Source organism: Cheilinus undulatus, linkage group 11 (genome assembly GCF_018320785.1).
Source record: "Cheilinus undulatus linkage group 11, ASM1832078v1, whole genome shotgun sequence".
Classification (NCBI taxonomy): Eukaryota; Metazoa; Chordata; class Actinopteri; order Labriformes; family Labridae; genus Cheilinus; species Cheilinus undulatus.
The window spans coordinates 11,997,670-12,022,454 of record NC_054875.1 but is presented as its reverse complement, the minus strand read 5'-3'; positions in this window follow the sequence as shown (position 1 = coordinate 12,022,454).

Genomic DNA, 24,785 nt, shown 5'->3' with positions numbered 1-24,785 from the left:
AGGAAGTAATGGAAAGTAATGCTTCCCGTCCTTTTTCTGTAGGACCTCTCTTGTGACTTGTATCTAATAAAAGTAAAAAATCCAAACAACAGTTTTTAGTTTGGTCTCTTGTATATTTTTTATTTCAAATAGCTTTAAATTTACATTTCTAAGAACTTGATTTTTGTTAGTTTTTAATGTCAAAATTAAAGGCTTTTAAAACTTGGAAATTAAAAGTTATTTTCTCATAAATTTCTGATTTTTAAACTCTGCAATTCTGAGTTGGTTTTTCCTGTAAATACATAACTTTATAATCCCAAAACCTCCCCAAAATGTGGGTTTCTTGCTCACAAGTTAACAGATTCTCTTAATTTCTTATCTTTAAGGTTGGCCCTAGTACATTATGTTTAAAGTCATGATTTTAAAACAGAATGGACATCTTATTTTGACGTCAGAGCAGACAGCCCCCCCCCCCCCCCAGATATTTGCCCCTCTCCCCAGGGGTACCCCGACCCCAGGTTGTAACCCCTGAAGTAGAGATCATTGAGTAGGGTAAAATCAGAACACTCTAATCAAGACAAAAGCCCCCAGTATTAGCACTTTTATAGACCTGCATTGAGGTTCGTTAGCACCATTCGACTGAGTTGGGCCCTGGTGCAGGGTCTCCTTAAATTGGGGCCTCTGGGTATTAATTAGAAAAAGTTGGATCTTACTGTAGAGAGGAAAAAGGTCAGGCTGTTAGTGCAGGTTAGAGTGAGACATCAGCTGGAGTGTTCTCAGAGCTGATGATGATGGATGACACAGGGGGTTAATAAGACCGGAGTCAGCTGAAGGTCATGATGTCACACAGTGAGGACTGACAGAAGTGAAAACGTTGTGATGGTCAGTCCAACGAAGGGCGACCTGTTAAATAGTTTGTGTTTGTGTAAGTCTTAGAGATGATTTGGAAAAAATGAGGAGTGTCCCTATGGAGTCACCTCACAGCCTGCCTTGCACTCTGTGTACCACATGTGACCCACTAGTCACACTGCCCTGACACACCACAGACTATACCAGCTGTCACAGGTAGTTCTAAATAGATGAAAGAAGCTGTAAGCTGCACTACTGTCACTTAAAGTAATAAAGGATGGAAACCTAGAATTATAAATCCCTGACATTGTTTTTTTCCTAATGAGCTGAACCCAAAATTGAGTTACTAACAAAATGATGAGCTCTGTGAACAGATACATCCCTAGAAAACAGGCAATCAAATAACAACGTCATGTTACAAACACAGAAACAAGGATGTAGCCAAAGTAGCGGTGACACGAAAAGGCAATACTGACGACACACAGGTTGGATCTCCTGAAATAGAGGTTGTGTTAGGTCAGAAACACAAACCATTATGGCTTACCATCAAAGATGCATCCAATAAAAACAAGACAGAGATCTTCAAGATTGTGGCTTTACGGTTATCTGTAGCTAATGCCTTATTTGATCCGACTAAAGCCTTTAGAAATTGCATTGTAGCTCAGCCCACCAGCTCCCTCTGAGTCTTGAGGTGTGATGGTGCGTTTCTGTAGGCTCTGTCCTTGTCACTCGCTGTAGGGATAATGTTTAGACACAGCTTTAAATCTTTATTTGTAGAAAAGCCAGAAACTTCACTTATCCATCTGTCTTTATTTGAAGAGAGAGAAAGAAAGTGAAAGCTGGGTAAAGAGGATTACATCTAGAAGATTAACTGGTACAGATTGGTTTATGTTGCCTGTTTCACTTCATACAGTCTTGTTTGTGGCCCTGAGGTCAATGAACTGATGCTGTGTTACTCGTGGCACAATCTTGCCAGTAAATGAGTGACTTTTGGGACGGACAGTTTTTAGGAATAAAGAACTTTATAGATAAGATTTGATACATAGCAAAAAACAAAGTACAAGGAGAGTAGCGGTCAGTGAAATCTGTTTTGTGTCAGAGTTTTCTTAGAGCCATGCAAACAGTGTGAAGGGAAGAAGAAAGATGTAACACTGTGACTGTGAATCTGCAGGGACAGAAAGAGACCTGACATAACCTGAATGTTTAAAAAGCCAGCAGGCCTTTGTTCATGACAAACAGGAACTCAGACTTAACATGAAGTTGTAAGACTTGAAAGGCTCACAGGATGCGACATCTGAGATGTGAAGACTGATCTCTAGTGTTAGCAAATAAGGTTTAAAAAATCTAGATCTACTGCCTGGCAGTTACATTGTATATTATTGTTGTACAGTACATTGTTGAACAGCAGTGAACCGAGGAGGGTTTTTGTGGTTATTGTGGTTGCTGCACCATTTAAAAAATCTTATTTTTTTAAAGGTGTAGACTACTAAATAAGCTTCAGACAGAGCTGGTTAAGTCAGAGTGACCCCCTAAATCTAATCAGTTCATGCTTACGTCCAGGTTTGTGCCACATTCAACAGAAAATCCTCAATGCATTCTTGAAAATACTGTGCTCACAAGATTAAAGGTCATCATGACTTTAACCTTTGACCTTCAAATCTAATGAGTTCCCTCTTCAGTCAGAGTGGACATCTGTGCAAAGTTTGAAGAAAATTTCTCAAATAGTTTTTTTTAGATATCCTGATCAAGAGCGATGGATAAGACCAATGGCTTTTACCTTTGACTCCAAAATTTAATAGGTTCATTCCTGAGTCATAGTTGCAATTTTGAAGGAAATTCTAAGCAGTGCTTCCCAAAGTGTGGACTGTGGCCCTTTGGTGGACCTCAGAGGTCGTGCAAGGGGGTCATGAAAGGCAATTTAAAAATTAAATATAAAAATCATTATGGATATTTCAATATTTTTGAAGTTGAGTCAAATGAAGTACCTAGCAGCAGAAGTGGCATTGGCCTCTGGTGATTTTAGTGAATATTGCACAGTGAAACAGGTGGGTACAGTTTCTTCCCTTAATGTAGTGAGTTTTTGGTAAAAATTGGCCACAAAACAATGTTGAAACAAATGCACGCACTTTAAAAAGCATTTTGAAGCATTTTATATCCAGAAAGCCTCTGTGTTTTTGTCACTATCTTGAAATGCAAGAGCACGTAGCCTGTTGCCAAAGCCTGCATTACAAAATGGTGACAAAAGAACAAAGGCTTTCTGGGTATAAAATAAAAATGCTTCAAAAATTTCATTAGTGCGTACATTTGAGCCAACATTGTTTCAAGGCCAATTTTTACCAGAAACTTACTAAATTCCATAGAGAAACTGTACCCATCTGTTACACTGTATAGCCTAGCTTCCTGGACGGTACAACCAGTGAGTCCCTCTTAAAGGAGCAATGCTCACTGAAATCACTGGAAGCTAATGCCACTACTACTGCTAGGTACCTCATATGGCCCAACTTCAAAAATACTGAATTTTCTCATTTACATAAGCATGATTTTAAAAGTTGAAAACACTTGTAGTATTATAAAATACTTAATTAGATTGGTATGTTTTTTTTATTTAACCATACTAAAAATATTGCTCACAAATGGGGAAATTATGGTTCAAAAATACATTAAAATGCATAAATATTTGTCAGAATAATTTAACATTTGTTGCTTGGCTAGCTGGTTAAGGTGGGCCCTGTGTCATATTCTCTCTGGGGGCCCAAAGTCCCTAGCTACACCCCTGTGTATATCAGCCCTGCGATTGTCTGGCGACCAGTCCATGGTGTACCCCGTCTCTTGCCCAATGATAGCTGGGATAGACCCCAGCTCCCTGTGACTCCCAATGGTATAAGCAGTTTATAAAAATGGATGAATTTTGTGGTTGTCATAGGTGTCCTGTTTAAATTATAAAATAAAACTGGTGGTGCCACCATTGCTAATACAGTATTCTGAAGCCAGTCATGTCTTGCCTCCTGTTGTTAAATGAACATTTTTTTAATCACTTTTTAATGTATAGTTAAATACTTAAGACTCATTAAGTGTTTATTTTCCATAATTAACATTTGAATATGTATACACTTAATGAATTTTTTATACCATAAATGGGCAGGGGATCATATATGGTCACTTTGTTGACCTTGATTTTCACTATAATAATAAAAAATATATATAAGTGACTAAAGCAAAAAAAGTGTTGGGATGTCTACCAATAATATTCCAGGGTTTATATTTTGTGACCTTAAGGGTTAAGAATATATCTTCATTCTATTTTCCTTGTTCTGTCCTTTTACAGCGGCTATTCCATTTGAATGGACAGCACTGTTAGAGTGTTTTTAGTTTCCAGCCGTCTTCTCTAAAGACTTACCTCCAATTTCCACATACAGCGACCGCGCCGCGATCCGCCAGTGAATCGTACTGCAGAGCACATCACTCCCTCTCTAGTCTATCAGAGCATTTCCACAGCACACGCTGCTGCTGCTGGACTGGAGCGCCACTCATTCGCCTGCTTCATGCGAGATATGCTGCAGGTCTATTTTCAGCGCCAGCCGCTGCCAAACCGCATCAATTCCCGTTGATCAGAAATCTCCAACAGGAAGTCTCAAATGTAGGTTCTTTCAAAATACAAGACAATGCATGTACTCCCGATCATAAATCATCACTATATCAACATTACGTCTCATCCTGCAGCGAGAGCAAAGGGTCAGTGGGTCACAGAGCAACAACCGCACCATTGATGAGGAAAAGTTAACTTTTTAGGACAATTAGCCAAAGAATTTTACATAAAACCATAGATCCTTACCTAAACATTAACCTTTTGACTTCCTAATGTACTCACCCAGTGGTGGAAGCAATAATATCATGAACTTATACTGGAAAGGCTGATAAATTAACCCCAACAGGTAAAACTGTCTGCTGTTGACATACTATTTCTGTGTGAATCTCTGCCCGCGGCGCAGCGTTCTAGACACGCTTCCAGTGGATGAGGTCACTCATATTTGGTCAGAGCAAACCAGTGGTGCTTCGGTGCGCAGCGCAGTCATCCAATGTGGAAATTGTGGGTTACATCACACAGCTTGTTAATTTCTCCGTCAACCATTATTCAACCATTATTGGACACATTTCCCTTACTAGCTGCTTCCACATGTTCCTTTAGTAAGACCAGAACTAGAAAAGAGTATTTTCTTATTCATAGATTTCTCAGTCTATTAACCCTTTTTACTATTACTATTACTTTTTCATTTTTTTCTTAATGTATGAGCTACATTTTATACTACCTATTCATTGTTGAAGCTTCATGTTCATTACTGATGGTTTGAACATCCCTTTATCAGCCTTGTCTAGTTTTTGTATTGCTTTGTTTTCTCTGTAATAGCCTTGACACAAAGATGTTTAACATGGCTTGACTTTGTTTCTTGCCTGATCAGGACACCTCATCACGTATGCCAGCCTGAGCTGGGAATTAGAACCTCCAACCTTGCAATTAGAGGACAACCTGCTTCCCCATTGAGCCACAGCTGCTGGTTAACAAAGTCTCTCAAATGTCTGCTGGCAAGAAGATGCAACAGGGAGCTCAGGGCTGCATTTCAATGTAATTATCAACAATTTTCTCCAGATGGTAGATTGTGTCATAATGGACATGGGTCGCTCCATGCCAGAGAAGACCTCAGAGCACCTCTGATTAGAAGTATTCCCACTTCCATTCTCAGAATGGTAGAGTTCACTGTCAGCCACACCACTCTGTTCTCCTCTTCTGTGTCTGCTCTGACCTCCAGGGTCAGGACAGCCAGTGCTGGCGGTGTGGTTGAAGGGCACGCAGGGAAGACCACATGGTGCTTGTTCTCATCCAGAGCTTCATAAAGTAAAATCTTTTACCAAAACAAGATAGAAAACAGAACAGGTGGGCATGGATTTAACAGCAATAGGACTCTTCTTTTTCTCTTGCAAAACAGAAAAATGTATCATGCATTTTTGGCTTTGTAAAAAATGCCAACACACATTAGCACTAAGAAACATGTAGAAAGAGGGGTATGACTGCATGCATCAGGAGATCCAGGCTGAAACCAATTCATGGTCATTTGACCATGCTTCATTGGCTATATCTATGAAGATTTTAGTCCAAATTCATCTTTTTCATCAGGATTAGATGTGTTCTGTTTCTTTATCTTGCATGCAATTTTTTGATTTAAATAAATTTGCTTCAATTATATTGGACCAGCTGCCTGTCCAGCTGTGCTTTTTGCCTCTGTTCTGTTTTGTCTCTCTGCTGGAAGTATAGCAGCTCCAGTATATTTTCTCTCACTAAGTTTCACCTTACCCTTTCTCTCTGAATACAAACTTCAGTGCCACACAGGGATGCTCTGACAACCAGAGGACCAACTAGGTCACAGACCGCCACGATGTGCTGCACATGTTCATCCAGGACTGAATCTGTCAGGTCGGCACACAGTAAGTCTGGGTGAAGTGGAAGGGTCTGAAAGTTATAAAGTGGAGCCCTGAAAAACCATGACCTAACCCACATTAAAAGTACAGTGCATGGAGTAATATAGGTGCGTATGTGTTCTAAAGGCCATATCTTGAACTCTGTGCTTTCATGATTAAAGATCCTCCCACTGAAAATTTTGAGGTCTTATTTTACTTAAATTGTGTGAAATACATTTTTCAAAGGCAGAGAAATTCTGCTACAAAATGCAGTGAGAACCGCTGCTGGAAGCTGCTGTTCTGTTGCTGTACCTGATTCATGCTTTTTGCTGCTTACTTGCAATGGTCCACAGTTATCCTCTGCCATCAGCTGGGAATTCAATCTCCGAAGCTCGCCACCATAACACGGAACTCCCTGCAGCCCAAATAGGCATTTACAGGTTGAGTAGACCCCAGGCCAGGTGCTCAGCATGCCGAAGCATTCTCAATTGCGGACCATGTTCATGAAAACTGCTCTCCATAAGATGTATTTGCTAAACAGAAAACCGTTCTGTTTTCATCAGGGATGAAACGGTATCAAAATCTCACAGTACTGTATTTACCCTGGTGGCAAGTCCTAAGTGTGGTATTTATTGAACCCTTTTTTAAATGATGGTTTACCAAGTGGCTCATCATGTTTGTTACTCATATTCCCCATGAAGTGTGTTGCTGTGGTCTGGCAGCGCTGCATACTGTCTTTTATTTTATTGTCTTTTTTTTTTTTTTTAACCAGGAAGCCAAAATGTTTCCACACATCAGATTTAAAAGTCACTGGAGCCTTTCACAGTGTCAAAAACTTTGTCACTCATCTCTCCCTCGCTGCTCCATGCATCCACCATTTTCGCTCTGTACAACCAAGCAAGCACAAAGCACAAAGCACAAAGCATGGTGGGTTCTCAAGGACCAATGGGAATTGTAGTTTCCATGTCTATTAGCTCTGCTCCACTTTCTGCCCTGAAGAAATACTGTTTGAAACAGTCACATGTACAGGACAGGATTCAGACACTTCTGATGCTGAAGTTCTGCGATATTACCGATACCATTACACCCCTAGTTTTCATTTGTGATTTTCTCAGGCTATGGAGGTGGTGGTGCTGTGCAGTGCTGGAAATGTGTGGAGTGTTTCCGTGTTACAGAGATGAGTTTGGGCCATTGAACTCACAACCTATGACAGCCATCGTGACAAGACATGTCCTGTTCCAATTATTTTGCTTGAGATTTTGAAATTTTTATGCCCTGAGTGGATAGAACACCCTACCTGCAGTCCTGAGCTGGGCTCCAACGTTAAACTCTTTTAAAAACAAGTTGAAAGCTTGACTTTTTGCATCAGTTTATGGTTCGATATCATTGCATGCTTTCAGTGTGTTTGTGTGTGTGCGCGTGGGTATGTGGGTGTGTGTGTGTGCTTTAATCTGTGTGCCTAATGTGTGGTGGGTGCGTTTAGCTTATTTGACTTTCTGCCTTTATTTTAACTCTGTACTTTTGATTATGTTTATAATTTGGCAGTGATTGTGAAGCACAGTGTGTTGTGATAAATTTGCTTAAGTAATAAAGTTTGACTTGACTTGAAATTAACCCTCTGAGACTGGCGTTGTTGTATATGACATGTTGTAATCATGTTATATATTTCTGCTGAAAGCCCTCTGTTGTGCCATTCTAATGACACTCTCCATGCCTTTGTAGCTCTTACAGAACGTTTTCTAGCAAGCCTGGAACTTGGGTGACTTTCTGGGGTCTTTTAAAACCAAATCCACACCAGTAACTCTGATATTTGATGTCTTTTTATCCACTTATATTCCACTTTTCAATTGTTTCTGCAGATTGCAGGGTAGCCTGTCACCATATAGTATGTGTGTATCCCAGAATGCATTGGGACTGGGCTGCAGGCTGTTCTGTTGTCAGATCATGCTCATGTGCACAGACTTATAAACTGGAGGAGAGAGGCTGAATGACTGAGAGAGAAATAGACAGAGTAAGGCTGTGATTTGTCCCCCAGCACCACTGCAGACAGGAACAGCTTTAAACACAGTAAACATGAATGACTGAGGTTTTTTTTTGCACAGACTTGTTCTCCGATCTCTTTGGGACCAAAGAATTAGTAACGGTTATCAGTAATAGTAGTTCTGTGACAAAAAGTCTTCTAAATTTTCACATTCTGACAAAAAAAAAATGTCCTTATGCTTTTGGGAATTTGAGTCATCACTTAATAAAGACATTTCAATGCAAAATTTCTACAGATTGTATCTTTAACAGCTTTTCTCCCTCATAATGAGAAATTCACCCATGAAACTTAAACATCTATGTATTCTTTAGTAAACACGCCTTATTTTGTGCTGTTTTTGCTTCGTTTGTCCTCAATTCAAAAAGAGAAGTCAACAGTAGAAGTGGGCAGAACCGGGCAATGCTTCGTTCTTTGTCGTAAAATAAACATGATTAAATTCTACCCCAAAAGTAGCTTTGCTTGTTAGCCACAAGTTTCTTAACTTTTCTCACATACAGCCCTTCAATTTCTCTAAATTTCATGTTGACTTCCCCTGAAATCTTCTTACATCCATTTTGTCTGTCAGATGAAGAAACAGCAGTCGACACAGTAATGAAAGTTTTTACTAGAGATGCAGCAATTTTAAAAAACCAGGACAAATACTGTAAACAAATGTTTTTTTTTAAATAAAGACTTTGGTGCAAGACTCTCACTGTGCAAGAATTTCCTCCTGTTTATGAGCATGAAAACAAACCACAATCTGTCCAAAAAGTGACTTTATGCACAGTAAAAAACATATTTTTTGATTCATGAGTTGTGTCAGCATTAAAGCAATATTTTTGTATTTCTTGAAGTTTGGTTGTTTAAGGTACTTGGTCATACCAGTGGCATTGGTAATTTCAGTTATTGTTCCCCCTTTAAATATGTTGCACTTGGATAAGCTAGGCTATACAGTGTAACAAATATGAAACAAAACACTGTTGGCTTTATCAAAAAAAAAAAAAAATTGTAAATGTTTTATTTTTCATCCAAAAAGCTTCTGTATTTGGCACTATTTTGTGCTGTGATCTTCTGCCTCAGCGTTTCTGAACAGCTGTTTGGGTCTGCCGGCTTCATCAGAGGAAACAAGTGGAGCCAAAACAATGCTAAAACAAGCTTTTTGACACAAGTGACAAAGACGTGCTGTTTACTGTGGATATGAGGAGATACTTAGGGTATACAAAGGAACTTCTACAGATGGAGACTCTAAGAAAGAATGAGAGGGAAGAGAAACTTTAGCTGGCTGGTTAGCAGGAGAGATCCCAAGTTACCTGGTGGTAGATGTGGAAACTGTGTCACTAGTGGGACTTACAATACTCCTACAGTTACAACACTTCTACAGTTGCAGTACCTCTTCAGTTACAACGCTTCTACAGTTACATTTTTGGGACATTTCTGATTGAGGACAGGGGCTCACATATGTACACTGATTCTTCCCACTGCTCTCCTCTTTAGAAGTTCACTGATGCATCCTAGTTTTTACCTTTATATTGAGGCTATTTTCCATTGGACTCATTCACAGCAACTACGTGCATCATGTAAATGTAATCAACCCTTCCTGCTCCCTACTTGTGGATGTTTTTGGATCTAACCGGCTGCTTTCAATTATCAGTCCATCTTGACTTTGTGCAGATTTCGCTGGGAGGCTTTCAGGCAAAAGTCAAGGTAAAGATGGACTGAAAATATTGGCTTTAGTGTATATATATATATATATATATATATATATATATATATATATATATATATATATGCAGCTGCAATGTCATTCGGTATGAATAGAAATCAAACTAATTAGTTCTTCCTTTTACCTCTCTCCTAAAATCCTGGGCTTATTCTTCTCCTTTTTCATCTCTCCTTGCCTTTTGGAGGTCTGGATGAAAGCAGACCTCTGCTAAGCCCCTCCTATTAACACCTCTGGCACGAGCTGCCTCTTCCTGCTAACAACAGATGAATTGGCCTTGAGCAAAGTGGCGCCTCGACCCGTGATCCCCATCACTTTACTGAGGCTGGCCTGTGCTTGGATGCCAGCGATGTTTCCATTAAAGCTTGGGCTGAAATACGCGAGCCCCTGGCTGTTGGCCCCTGTTCCTGATGGCTCAGTCTGCCCTTCACTTCAGTGGCTTTTTCTGTGCATATGTTTGTTTTTACAGTTCTACACAGAAGAATTGGTCATTCTTTTCATAATTCTCAGAATTGGGCACTGAGGAGGCTGTATTATCCAAACTTTGGCCGGCCGTTGAGGCAGGTGGTTGGAGTTGGAGTGGGGGCTGACATCCAGATTTACAGACCACATTATGGCTATTTCAGAAGAACCAGACATTGGCTGATGAAAAAGTCAGGGAAGAGTGAAATGTTGTATTCTGAGCCTGTTTATTCCTTATCTAAACAAATAAAAATGTGGCATAATCAAACCTCTCCAGGCCAACTAGTAAACCAGTCTACTGATTTGATGCACAGTTTATTTATTTCTAAAAATTAATGTGGTCACCCCCCATCTGGACAATGCATTAGATGGGGATTGACTGTATATCCCTTTTGGGCATTCAAATACAAAGTAGCAATCTTTACTGCCCTGTGTGGGTGTACCCCTTACTGATTTAATGTTCAGTAGTTTAGATTGCATTCAGAAGCGGTCTACAATCATCCAGATTAGACTGGTTGTGTGGACCCAATGTGTATTAGCACTCAAAGACAACCCCCATCAAAGATCCGTGATATTCCTTTTGTAAACAAACGTGGCTTTCTTTGTGTCTGTCTGACCTTTCTTGGTGTGACAGACAGCTCTTCACTAGGCACAACTTTGCCTTTTTTATGTTATAGAAACTCCCTTACTGTATATTACCATTTCTCTCCACAGAATATCTATGGTAACATAAGGGAGAAAAGCTGTTAAAGAGGCACTGCTAGTCTCTTTGCTCGTGGCTAATTCACCCCCATGCATTCTTATTCCTAGAGGCTTCACTGCTCACAGCATGCAAGGGTACTAAACCGCAGTGAAAGAGAGCCACAGGCATGATGTATGGTCTCCTGTTTACATAAGAGACAGGCCAAGTTAGATCTGTTATCAGTTTGTCACTGAAGATGTATTGCTAATGCATAGCATACACATACTAAAGCACAGTCACTTGTTACCCAGATGCCTGAAACAGATTGTTAATTCATAATGAAATGGGGCCTTTGTCTTTCACCCAAGATGCATTGCTAATGAGGCAGAATTTAGAGTCTGGATACTAGGAGATTCTGCTTGTCCTTGGCTCGGACTCATAAAATTCAATGCTGCATGGCTGTTGGGAGCCTGGTGTTGGAGACGTTCAGCCTCAGTGACAAACAACACTTCCTTCTCACTGAAGATTAAGCCTGTTCTTTGCAGACAACTTATTTTATTTCAGGTTTCTATATAGACACATTTTTAGCTGCTGTTAAATCTCTCAATATGTCCGATATGTAGTGTTTACATTGTATCTGTTGCTTAATTCATGAAAAAGCCTTAAATCATATTGAGTAGTACTGTGGGACATTTTAAGACATACAATTCCATGCATGATAAGATATAATAATAATCTGAATATCTGATTCATCAAACTGGCACGTATTGGACATGGTGATTCACACCAAGTGATTCAAGCATCATTTACACAAACAGAAATATAAGCGGGCTATTAGGAACCACCTCACAGAACGATGACAAATGGTACCATAATAATTGATAACTGGTCTTTCATCCTCATGTGAATGATGGCTGACCCGTCTATTTTCTTACCTGACATGCCAGATAGACTGATCATATCTCCATTGCATCAATATATTTCTCACTCATCCGGTAAACCTCCTTTAAGAAGTGTTTGGGAATGGCAGGACTTTTCAAAAAAATCTCAGAAGGTAAATGGACTTTAGCTTGTATAGAACTTTTGACTACTCACACCCACTCATTCACAGCCATTCCTTCACATATTTATTTACTGATGGCAGAGGTTGTGATGGAGAAGGTGATTTACAAACATTCTGTCTGTCACATTAATTATGGGCCAATCAGAGGAACAAGATAAAATTAGGTAGTAGGCATGCAAAACTTTGGTACTAGCTCTACAGTGCTAACCCTGCCGTAATGTTTGAACAGTGGGGAAATTTGTCGAGTAAAATTCACGTAAAGCTGGTTGTGAGATGTGCAAAAACATATTCCTCGCCAAGTTCAGCTTTTAGTGGGTCACTCTTTGCTCTTCTTTTAACTCTCTGAGGTAGATGTTGCATACAACAGCTACAGACAGCTCACAAAACGTTTAATAACTTTTGAACCATAAATCGTAGCAACCTAATTTTTTTCCTCTGGAAGCCCTCTGTTGTGATGTTCCAATGTCGCCACCTGTGCCTTTGTAGCCCTTACAGAGGCTTCTCCAGCGGGCCTGGAACTTTGGGGATTTTCTGTAGCATTTTTTCAATCATTTCCCCTGCTAGCGACAAATGCTATCTGCCATATTGTTTTGTCACATGGGCTGTGACAACCAATGGCAGGCTGTTCTGTTGTTGCTTCATACTTTGTCAAAATGCGCACACAGTCTGAATAGCTCATAATGGGGAGAAAGAGCCAAGGGGAGCTGTGAGGTGGCCCTCTGTGTCACTGTAGACAGGAACTACTTTGAATATTGGCACAAATGAAGCTAACACAAAGGAATGGAAGGACTTTTTTGTAGACTTTTTGTCACAGAATGATTATGTGTTCACATTTTGGTCCCAAAGACATGGGAGAACACATTTATGCAAAACAGTCTAAGTCATTATTATTTACTGTGTGTCACACATGAAAATCTTTGAGTTTTATTTCAGTTTTTATTTTCTTTAGTCTTTGTTATCCCAAAACTTTTTTAAAAATTCAAGTGACATTGCTGCGGCACACATGTCCTTAAAGCCCAGGTTGTCCTGGATGTCTAGAGCTTGACTGCGTCACAGCGTTGATGTTTTACAGGCTTTTAAAGACAAAAAGTCCAGGCAAGACAAAATGTTTAAATATGTAGCTTAGGGCTCAGAGGGTCGACAAAGAAATGTGGTCCAGTTCTGATCAAACTGTCGCTCTACTACAGCTACATCTGAGCAAATAGCTGCCATCGCAGCAGCCATTGGACACACTTGTAAACCCCACCCATCGCCATAACAAACTCATGCCACAGCAGACCAGGAGGGCAAAAAACATCTTTTCTGTTCAATTGCTGCACCAGTGGCAGCCATTACTCTTGGCTCACAGTACATCTAAACCCCACCTGTAGGTACTGCCTTGTTCTCCTTAAATGACATTGATCAGTCTGAACCATGTTAAATTTGGCACAAATGTTGTCAATTGGAGCTTTTCAAGATGGATTTGCCTGATGACAGACACGGAGGCTGGCAAATCCATCTACTTTGCAAGGCTACAATTTTCATAATAGCCAGTAGCAACTCCAGCATTCTGTTTTGGGGTATATGAAGTGCTTTAAATAGTACGCCATCCTCCTAAAAATTATGTTAATGGCTTTTAGATATAAACAAGCAATGAGACTGCTACTTTCATCCAAAGTTTATGATTTTAATGACACAACCTTTTAACAGCAAGGCTTAACCTTTCATGCAAATAGATACTCAAACTCTATTAATGCACATCTAAAACAGCGATCATACCCAGTGGAAAGTGGCTTGTCTAGTCTGTTTGCTTCCAGCATGACTCCAGGCAGAGCTGAAAAAGATGCTGGTCCTTGTACCTTGTCAGGCTGTGGGCAATTTTGGTAAATATGGGAAAAAACTGTCACCAGAACCTTTGCAGAACTGAACTCATGAGTTCAGTGCAGTAATGAATAGATGAGTCATGCTGGGGATTATGTCATATAAGATATATATTGTCTTATATGTTAAAAAAACCTTAAGGCGCTTTTCGACAGTGTAAACTTTCTAAAGCCTGTTAGATTAATGACATTACTTTATTCAGGTTGTTGTTCCCTTAATGAAGCAGTCCATATCTACAGTGTGTGGGTCAGCCAGGCATTAATGCAGTGAGGGTCCATCATGCTTTTGACCGTTTGCCTGTGTAGTATTCATTTAAAAACAAAGAGCTGCTGGTTTTATTCAGTCCTGAAGCCTCCTCTCAAAAACTTTGAGGGAGCTTTGTACTTCTAAACACAAAAAAATGCGAACCAAAAATATTAGATTTCAATGAGAAACACAGGCTTTCTTTATACAGATGTGTTGCAGACATTTCTATATTAATGTCAGTGATGTTTTCTGGGTAATATTTCCCATGCCAGACATCATCGCAGAGCTTCTTTAGGACTGGATGTCAGCCAGAGAAGGTACAGACCAGAAACCAGCAGGCTCTCTGCTAGCAGGCTGATAGCTCTCTTGCTGGAGGCTAGCTGGCTGAAGATTAGAGGACATGGGGCTGGCTAGCTGGCTGGGGGCTAACAGGCTGGATTACAGGGGCACTGAGGAAGTCTGTGGTCTGCTCTGCTTTGGTAATGAGTCTAGCACCCTGGACTTAAATGACACTTCCTTGTGCACAGCCAGGGCTTCCTTAGAAATCTCCTTGGAAATAGTGATTTCAAAAGTCCTTGGTCAGTTTGTTCTGAGAAGAGTTTGTGACTATTATTATTATTATTATTATTATTATTATTATTATTATTATTATGTGCATTGTCTTATAAGTTTTCTTCTTTATTTATATAGGAAGACAGCTGATAAGAGTAGGAAACAGGGATGAGAAAATGGGGAATAACAAGGCCAAATTTGAGCAAACTTAGAGTGTGACCTTACTGCTAGTTATTTGTATACTACCAGTCAGAATACACTGACTTAACGGTCAGATAGGTTTATTTACTGATATTGTCTAGTTTTTTGTTTATTTCAAAGGCCAATTGATTAGTCTGTGAATGGATGTAAATTAATCTGAATCCAACTTTAATTGAAGGTGCTACTTGGATAGAATTCTTACTATTAAGGTCATAACAGTATCTATTTCTTGAAGGCTGGGCTTTTGTAAACTTCACACAAATGGTAAAAACATTTGTGTTTTGTAGATTATTTCTTGGTGTAACAATGCTTCTTGGCAATAAATCGTATACTGTTGGCAAGCCTGTTTATCTTATATTTGTGAGGAGCATGCATTTGTGGAATGAGCAGCAGAGCTGAGTAAATGAGTTGCACTATGAAAAATCTGCCAAATCTTCTATGCCAATGCCAAATAGCTTATTTTGCTGTCTGCAACACATGCACTGGAATCTGAGCATGTGCAGAAACGTTGTGTTTGGTGATTCTGCCTACGGCAGTTGGATCATAGGGTCAGAGGGAGGAAAAGACGCAGAGAACACTATGTTGATTGCTGCACTGATAGAGTAACATTGGCTGTTACTGTTACTGTTTGGCATTGGCAGAGAAGATTTGGGAAATTTTTCATGGTGCAGCCCACATACTCAGCTCTGCTGCTCATCCCACAAATGTATGTTACTTACAAATCTGGAACCATTTAAAACAGTATGAGATTTATAGCGAAGAGATATTGTTACAACAACAAAATAATCTAGAAAACACATATGTCCTTACTAGGGGTGGGAATCACAGGGTACCTCACGATACGATATGATACGCGATACATGGTCCACGATACCGATATTATCACGATAAAGCGGTACAGCGATAATCGATATATTGCAAGAAAATTGTATAACAATATATCACAAAATATGTCTAACTAGAGAATACAAAATAGTTATAAAATGGTCAAGTGCAGGATTTCTCAGTTTATTCACAACAATTTAGTATCAATTTCACAGAATTTGACACAGACTGAGCTAAATACTGAATATGAAGTGCATAAAGTCTATACATATGTGTGTAGTATATATATGTATAACTTATTATGTAATTTTAAGTTAATATCGAATCTAACAATGTAGAATTAAGCTATTTAAAAAAATATATAGTCCTGCATCATCTCGCATTTTACCTATCTTTGTTCAATCAGAAGATGAGGATTTTCCCCATTTTTTACACTGAATTAAGATACTGTGATTTTTTTTTTTGAAAGAAAAGGGGAATAAATTATTAGAGAGTGAATGTACTCCAATCTTTTATATTTCATATTTTATCAGTTTTTTATGTCATCACATAATGTGTTTGTGGAGGGAGATTATGGGAGACGTCCTGTCCAGCTTTAAGACTAACAGACTGTGTTTTGCGGAGGGCATGACGTGACAGGCCAGTGTTTCTTTCTTGTGTTACCGAAGCCGTCATTGTTATCGACACTACACGGGACAGGTCCTTACAAATAATACGACTGTGATTATGGTTGCATGAGTAGAGACCAGCGGTAGCTTCAACGGGCTTGTTTGTTGACGTTAGCCGTTAGCTGTAGCGCTAACGCGATGATGCCTAACTCATAGATTCGTCGTGTTGTCTGAGTATTTTACTCTGGCATGGCGTATCTTGCAAACGACTGTCTAACTCCTGTCTAAGTTTGTGCTGTCTTTAATGTTTTGGAAGCCAAAATAAGTCTACACATCCACTATGAATGCAGCAGAAGTCGCTCTGCTGGGTAGGTACAAGCAACCGGCTCACGCAGACCGGAAGTCTCGTTGTCTCAAGAGAGAAGAGGCAAGAGTCAGCTGCCAGCTAGCGATGCCTGCCGCCAACTAGCGGTCAGGGGGTGAAATTACACCACAAACTACCGCACCAAAAAAGTGAATAATTAGCTAATTCATTAAATATCGATACTGCATTTTAAAATATCGATACAGTATCACTGACGTATCGCGATATTTTAGTGTATCGATTTTTTGTCCCACCCCTAGTCCTTACTTTTTGTGCTAAGTTAGGTTATTTAAGACAGCTGAAGAGAGGCTGGAAATACAGGGAAAGAGAATGGGGGAAGGCATGCACCAAACATGAGCCAGGATACAGATTCAAACCTGCAACTGTTGTGTTGTGGACTGTAGCCTTATGGGGGCCTGCTTGACCAAAGTTAAACAGATGCCCTAATATCATTAGTTTTAAGTGACTAGGTGCTCAGAAGTTCTCCGTACAGGTGTGCAGATGGGAAAACAGAAACTGAAGGCAGTACAGGGAGAGTAAGAGAAGGACAGGTGAGAAAGAAAGACATTACATGACCTGGGAAAACTGATGAGAACTCTACTGAGAGTAATTTTATTGAAATGGTTTTGACAGGAGATTTTAAATCAGTTTGAATCAACTTTATCTAAATGTGAGACCAGATTTAAGCAACAGGTTTTCTCGCCATCACAGAACAACTTGTTGAAATTGATGAGAGGTATCACTCCTTTAAAGACATAAGGTTGGAAATGCATTATTAAAAATCAGTATCCCTTTAATCTCTATATCTGATTATCATACAGGCTAATGTAAGAATAAATGTGGGTGATCTACTGGGAAACTGCAGCAAGCTTGTAAGAAAAAATAAACTAGAAACTGTGTTTGCAAAGGTTGATAAAGCACTGAGACTATTTATGACATAGAATAAAACATTGTGAGTGTGGATTGTTCTTAAAACTTAGACTTGTTAAAAGTAGCCTTGCATGCACAAAACAGACCAAATCACCTGCCTCTGCAGTCTAATGAAAGTTCTATTCTGTAAATAAGACTCTAACAGCTTCATTAAAAAAGTCTTTGACAGGAAAAACAAGAAGAAAAACTTGTAAGAGTGGGGATATGCATTTGGCTGCCCTGCTGTTACATTATAGCTATTGTTATGTGCTCCTGCTGCGTTTATTGTGTGTTTATAGCCTTATTTTAGTGAAGCACAATGCTTTGCCTCTAAAGAGATTGATTCTTTTGCCTCAGTAAAACAGCACGTTCAGTACTCCTGCACATATTGCACTTGTTGGTTTAGAGCAGTTACTGACTTGTTGAGGCAGTGAAAAATCTTTTTTTATGTGGTATTTGAATTTATAAAAGCTGTCTCAATGTGTTTGTCTGTGCCATCAACCTGTTTAGCAGCTACTCTTTGGTATGTTTGATCAAATCCCTGGAGAGATGGATATAAGCTGCTGTTCTGTGTGTGCTGTAATTGCTGTTATTGTGCGGCCCTTATTAAACGGCAGCTCACAACAATGCAAGAGGAAAAGTTTACAAGAATGTCAAAGCAGATTTATGCCAAAGCTGTGAGTAGGAAGAACACAGGAAAAAAAGGGATTAAATTGTTTACAGAGCACATGTTTTCTTTCAAAGGTTAATGAAATGTTTAAGGATGGTGTAGACAGGCCCAACAGCAGACCTGAGAGTTATTTATTTAGCTTTTTGGCCTTTTCCTTTTGATTGAAGTGTTTATATTGCTCATTTTAATTCTATATTGGCTTTCTAATGTGTAAATGTTAAATATTAAGCTCCAAGTACACACAGCGAAAAATATCAAATTTCCCTTTGACCAGCTGATAAACCCATTTATGGAAAAATCGTTGAAGAAAATATTAAAAAGGATCTCTCAAAATAATTTTCAACCAGTCTGTAACTGACTGATATCTTATCCAGACTGCCAGTTAAGGACACAGCCCTAAATTATTGTTTTCATGTGAATCGACACATGTGACCTCCAGTTTACACATACAATGTCTGCACCGCAATCTGCCAGCTAAACGCAATACAGGGCAAATATCTCCCTCTCTAGTCAATGGGAGCATTAAGAAGACCACGCCACTCAGCTTCATTGGAGATACTGCAGGTATTTTTCACCGCCAGCAACTGCCAAACTAAATCATGGGTTTCTGTCGATGTCTTTAAAACAGTTTTTTAAATTTTAACTTCAGACAGTTGCTGTTTAGTTGAATGCTCTAGCTGGGGGGAAGGCAGCCCGGTTGTACTTCAACAGAACCCAGTAAGAAGAAAGAAAAACACGAGGAGTGCAGGTGGTCGAGTGGTTTAAGGCACTATCCATGTACATGGGCGGCCTGTGCCCCTTTATTGCATGTCTCTCCCCATTCTCCTCCCTGTTTCCAAGTCAATCCACATGTCCTTCCTCTACCAAAATAAAGGCATGAAAAGACCCAAAATAAATCTTAAAAAAAAAAAAAAAAAAAAGGAAAAAAAGAAGAAGAAAGAGAAACATGCTAATGCTAATGCTACTAGGTACTCCCAAGAATCAGCCTCCGGTCCTGAAAAATGAAGCCATTGCTTAAGTGCAAAAAAACTGATTGGCTCATCTAATTTGATTGACAGATAGTTTGACAGACAGATGTCTCCAGAAGGACAGCTTTAGTGCTAGCTGAGCTGACAGGAAGTCAAGCTCAGTGGGCGGGCTCTTGTCTGTCGTTTGGTTGAGACAGGGATTTCAATATGGAGCCCGCCACGTATTGGCTTCAAAAGCTGTATGAATCCGTCTGTTCAACTGACTGATGACTGATGTCACACAGACTTTGTCCAGTTCTTTCTACAATCTATGGGTACTCCACAGTCCCTGAAGTGTACGATAGTGCTGAACAGAATTCTCCTGCAGATCAACTTGATCAAAATATAACTGCCTTTAACAGCGTTGAACTGGAAGCAACAGCTGACAGTGATCCTCATACTATCAGTAGCTAACAAAGCTAGCTAATGTTAGCTGTTTGGCACTCAACTATGCTATGATGATGAATAATTTCTTGCCCTTCACTTCCCAAATGGCAGCATTTTTAACCAAGCCATTTCCAAAATTTGTAAAGCTATCTGCTTTTTGGTAGATCCTCATAGTGATAAGAGGAGGATGTTATTCTGGATCTATCAATATGTAAACACTGAGGTTAACTTCTGGCAAAGACTTTGCTGTTTTAAGCCTTTTAAATTTGTCTGAGGTGCTGACTGAGGGCCCCAAATGCCCACAATGGACAGTTTAGATCAATATTTTGGTTAATCCAAAGTTGCCATGTGATGTAAACATGGATTGCTTCAATGAGATTACCTGTGCTGCAGCTCCACATAGTAGTCAATGGTGGACACAACATTCATGGACTGTTATAACCCTCCAAACCTCAGCAAGATGCCCCCCCACCCCCACCCCCCATCCACGAGCTAAAGATGTGGAGCAGAGGCAGTCCTATAGCTTACTGGTAAAGAGCTGCAACAGATCTATCTGTCAGTAAACTCAGCTACGTCCCTAATATTGAAAGTTAATCCATTACCCTGAACTATAATATATTTAAATGGATTTGCTATAAGTGTATGTATTTCCTACGGAGTGTGTAGCATCAAGGAAATGAGCTACTGAAATCAAATCTGGTTTTAAACCAGGCTGAGATGTGCATTTCTGTGGTTAAAATGGCCAATAAAAAGAGCCTAATGGGGATTTCTTGGCTTTAGAGCAAGCCTCAAATGGATTATCAAGGAACTGTTGTATTATGTACCTCCTTATTGGCTTCATTTTTCATAACCAAGGTTGCAGTTTGGTGAATGCAAATCATTAGCATGTTTATTTGCATGTAGAGCAAGGAGATGCATCTACACATGGTCCCTTAAGATGCATGTAGAGACACATGCTACTGCCAGGTGTCAACATTCATAGGGCTGTCTATCCATGCTTATATCACCCAGGGCACATGCTAATGCCAGGTGTAAACAAGGCCAGCGAGACCATCACAGATGGACAGGGTTTTATATACTGGAGGCCCAGTTGGTTCCCATGATCCTCTGATTGTCATAGTTTCCAGTTTGCCCTGAGTGATGTCATTGGCGTGGTCTCAATGGGGGCGAGTAGTGGAGCGTCTGATTGGACAGTTAACATCAGGGGCATCACCGCCAACTGTGCCTGCTGTTCCTCTTAGTGGCTCTGATGGGAAATGTGTGCCGGAGAGAAACGCTTTCATTTAGTGGGCCCAGCAGACAGTGCGCTGGTATAATTCCCATGCAAACACATTTTTCTTTGCTCTTACATGCCTCATTGACTGTGACCATACTTAGCCTCCTCTCTCTGCCTTTCACTAGCCCTCTGCCAGTGTTTTTCTTTTAGTAGTTCTATTTTTATTGTGTCAAAACTTTCAGGAACAGTTTTTCTTGTCTTGTCTTATCGTTTTCTTTCATGCAAATTGGAACTACTTTGCATTTATGTTCAGTCTTTTTTTTATACCTCTGCCCCTCTTTGTTTCTCCTCTTCTGTCTTCTCCTCTGTTGGGGAGAAGAAGAATCTGTTGGGGCTTCGAAAATGGTCCCTTTGGGGTTTCTATTTAGGTCACAATTTGACTTAGTATGGAGCAAAATAGCAACTATCTTCTGTCTTCCATGTGTGTCTACAGAACATTTGGGTATTTCTCAGCATGTGTGTCCATGGGTTGTCCTAATCTGTCAGGAAATTCACCACAATGTGTATACGCTCACTGACTCCAGCATGGACTCCCTGTAAGCTGGCCTGGGCTTAATTGAAACTGGATGACTGAGCAAGAACCCATTCACATTTTTACAGAAAGCACTCTACCCTCTTGCAGCAGCACAAAGGTCACCAATATGGTTTTATAAGCTGGTATTTCACCCCACACCCTCTGCAATTACTGATTGACTTGAAAACCTGGTGTGTGATTTTCAAATTTGACACTTCTGCTTCCTCCGATAAACGGGACCGCACCAGTGTGAATTTTGAAGGGACATCTGCTGCTTTTCCACATGGTTGTGCCTGTGTATTGTTGCTGACAGTGTACACATTAATGCTCTAGAGACAAAACTTTAAAAGGAATTAACATCCAAACTTATGTTAATTAGAAAGGTTTTTGCAAGTTTGTGTGTTTTCTTTTATACTGATTAAATTATGCTCAAAGTATTTCCATAAAGGTAGTGTACATGATTTATTAGGCCTGGAAAATATGACATCTGCCCAGTTGACTCTGGGGTCTCGGCCCCTACTACACTCTTCAGTACCAGTATGGACTGGCTGATGGGGCAGGTCACGGGCAGAGAACTGTGGAGTGCCATTTGGCGTTGTCCACTTTGGTCATGATGCTGCAATCTTTGAGATGCTGTCGATGGCCTTGTGGGGCTTTTAACTTGCTCATGAATGCTACTTTTTGAAACCGGGTCCCAGAGTGAACAAACCTGTAAATGCTTACCGTTTTGTCTCCATGTGGACAGCCAGTTGCATCTTTCTTGAGACAATTACATCATACATAGCATATCCCACTTAAGCCGCGTGCGCGGTTCAAGCCAAAACAACAATGGTGGATTACAGGGTTATTTTCATGCTGCAGAAGCTACTGAGCTTATTTCGGCTTCTACAGCAAAATCTTATGCTAACTTTACCACCACCAAGAACAGCATACACCAGATGTTCTTAGATCCACCATGGAGAACAACCAGAAGGGCAACTAGGAGAAAGTTTCTGGTTCTTGGGGGAATTGTAGACAGGCCAGGGGCACATATTTTTGTGAGAAAAGCCTGCAAAAGTATATTTTGCATAATGTGACCTTGAAAGCTCTTGGTAGGCAAACAAAGATGCACTGCAAGTGAGCACTCTCGCTGTATGTTGCTGTTATTACACACATCAGGCTTGCAGAGGAGGGAACACACATTTTATCTCACTCCTGTGCCTCATGTTAGTTACACAGACAGAATTGGGTGATGTTCAGAAGTTACCTTGCTGCTCTCCAGTGTCAGAGAAAATAATGTTGTCTATGGGACTTATAAAATTCTGTTTAAATAAAACACAACTCTGCATATACATATTAAACAACCTAAAACCCTTGTATTGAAATTGTACTTCATATTACTCATACATTTTTGTGTTCTGAATGTCCCCCTTGGCATGTACTCTGTACATAACTATGCTCTTTATATATTTTGTGATATCTGATTGGCAATGAACAGCACTTTGTCATCTGTTCCCTTCAATCTGTGTGAAAATAAAAAGAGTAGGTTTAATCATGTCTGATATTTTACAGCATAAAAATTTTCAATATCATGCCTTTATTTGATTTTTATTGATGTAATTCCGACTTAGTTCCTTGTGGGTTTTTGAGAATCCCAATTTGTCAGGATCCAGAATAAAGCCTTGGCATAGCAGTTTTTCTTATCTGTGTGAACCAGGTCAGAGTAGAAGCATTGTGTCTTAGTGCATTACTGCAATGCACTGAATGAATAGTGTTTGAACATAGCTGGAATAGCAGAACTAAAAAATGCAGCACTCGATCAAACCCCTCTGGTGGTGTTATACCAACGATTCACTGTGTAACATTGAGATCCAATTTAACACTTCAGAGAGTATTAACAGCTCAACACAAATGTTTTCAGCCCAACCCAAAAGGAAATAATGTCTACGTTTCACAGACGCTCCTAAGGCTGTTCCCTTGTCTGTGTACACTCCATTTAAAATCTCAAGTGAAAAAGCAGAATTCAGCTGCACAGTCTCAGACTGCAGTGACAGCAGGCTGTGGAAGAGGCTTAACATTTATTTTCTTGAACATGACAGCTCATCATCCCACAATGTCGGCTACACACCCAACTGTACCACCTGTTTCAGCAATTCACCTGCTAAACTCCATCCTGCCGTAAGCTCTTAGACAATGGAAAGATAATTTCTCTGAGTTTCTTGCATAGAGTACAGCTGTACTAAATCCTGCTGACTTCCCTTGATGAAAATGATTATCAAGATTGTGATCTAACTGTGAACTCCATTGTCTCAGGATTTCATTTACAATAAAACAGCTACAATGTTTGAAATTTGTGAGTATTTTTTCACCCACGCTGTCACAGCAGCACTTACAGCCATTCCAGACTGACAGTGTGTTTTGCTTCTTGCAGCAGTTGTGTGTCCAGCATGCACTGCCATGGATTTCATACCAGGCCTGTTTGAGCTGCGTGTTGGCTGCATCGCTCTACTGTCAAAAATGTGTCAGTCTCCGTAAGTTACACCTCAATAAACCTCCCTACAAGTCAGCCAGTGTGCCTGAAGAATAAAAAACAGCTATTCTCTACAAATGAAGGGAGTTTCTCTGAAGAAATGCTAAACCAGGTTTTTAATCTGGAAAAGCACAAACATGAAGTGTAATCAGTGTTGTTCTTCCATTTTTAAATGTAACCAGGTACCAACTTCCAACTTTTATACTGTAAACAATGGAGGCAACAGCAGTATTTTTTGTTCTCTAAAAGAAGTTTTGTATGCACAAATTTGCAGTTTGCTGATGCTGTGAATCTCACCTTATCCTAAAAACATGCTGCTTCCCAGAACAGAATCTGTGGGGTCTTTATGTACCTGATGTCTCTGACACCTGCTTTTTTTCCTGAGACACACAAACCCACATCCATCGACAAACTAATCCATGACAGCCTCTAATATCATTGAGACATGATCAGATTATGTTCCCATTAGAGCAAAAACATCTCTTTCATCAGAAATCCTGCAGCCTTGAAGAGTTGATCATCTGTTTGTGTGACAGGAAACGGGTGTGTTTGATGGTTACTGGAAAGAAGAAAAAAGCTGTGGGAATCCAAGGGTGCTTTCACACTTATTTATGGTTTTTGTTGTTTGCAT